This window comes from Triticum aestivum, chromosome 1A, assembly GCF_018294505.1.
Source record: "Triticum aestivum cultivar Chinese Spring chromosome 1A, IWGSC CS RefSeq v2.1, whole genome shotgun sequence".
In the NCBI taxonomy this organism is placed as follows: domain Eukaryota; kingdom Viridiplantae; phylum Streptophyta; class Magnoliopsida; order Poales; family Poaceae; genus Triticum; species Triticum aestivum.
In genome coordinates, this window is record NC_057794.1 from 566,788,114 (window position 1) to 566,789,305 (window position 1,192).

Genomic DNA, 1,192 nt, shown 5'->3' on the forward strand with positions numbered 1-1,192 from the left:
GTATTACTCTTGAAGTCGCCATGGAGGACCCTTGATCAGGACGCGAAGTTGACAATAGAAGAAGCACCATGACGAAATGTTCTTCCTTGCCAGCAACCTGGTACGCCGCCAGTCGCAGAATCAAAGGGTGATGGCCCTCTCGTCATGCAAATCGGAGTACATATCTGCAACAACGACCGCATGCCAAGGCATTTGGCTTGCATGCCCACTCGAAGAAATCATAGATGAAGAGCCAAGGCCGGCGATGCTCAATGTCGACAACAAAATCAGCCATATCCCCACGTAAGAATTCTATTTTCCACAACTGAAGCAAACACATTGAGGTTCAATATCATTTTATTCGGGAGGCGTGGTGGCCGGGAAGATCTAGATCGGAAGAACAACTCGCGGACGTCCTCACCGAAGCACTTGGGCGTGTCAAGCTTTAGGAGCAACGAGTAAATATCGGGATGATCGGGAATTGCTGGAACACAAAAAGTTTGGGGACTGAATGTTGAAGTAAACCTGTGTTGGTCCATTTCGTTGCCATGGCAGAGCTTTTTCACTGCCACGACAACTCTTTGTAGGACAATAATGTTGCCACGACAGAAGTCTGAGTACAGACTGTGTGTGCACCTTTTCAGCTAATTAGGTGAGTTTCTGGCTAGATATTTGCATTAGGCTTAGTCCATGCCCGCACGTACTGGTTCGTGGGATGGCGTGAATGCCAAGGTTCGGCGTGGGCGTCTGCCTTGGGCTGTTAGAGGCTCTTTTGGTTGGTAACAGAACAAAAGGAAATGAGAAAGGGAGAAAAATTACAACGTATTGCACGGAGCACAAACTCTTCACTGTGAGCTAATGTATTGTGCTGACAAGCCCGTGAAGATCACATTGAGATCACGCCAACTGAGCCACCTCCAGAATGGGCATTACCGCAGCAATAAGTCGTCGTCGTTGACTCATGTGTCATCTTAGGGGTGCAAATGGGGACCCTTTGGGATAGCCAGTAATCCTATTTAGTTTAATCAAATGAATAAAATTCTAGGTGTGTAATTTTGAAAATTTAGTTCCTTTGATCGAGAAAGGGAGCTAGAGATTAGAGTGAGGACTATTAATTTTCATCCTTTGTCGCCTACCACTTGACCCTCAGTCGTGTGGGGAACCTGCAGCCAAGGGACCGCAGACAGAGGCTCTAGAGCAATGCCACCAAGGA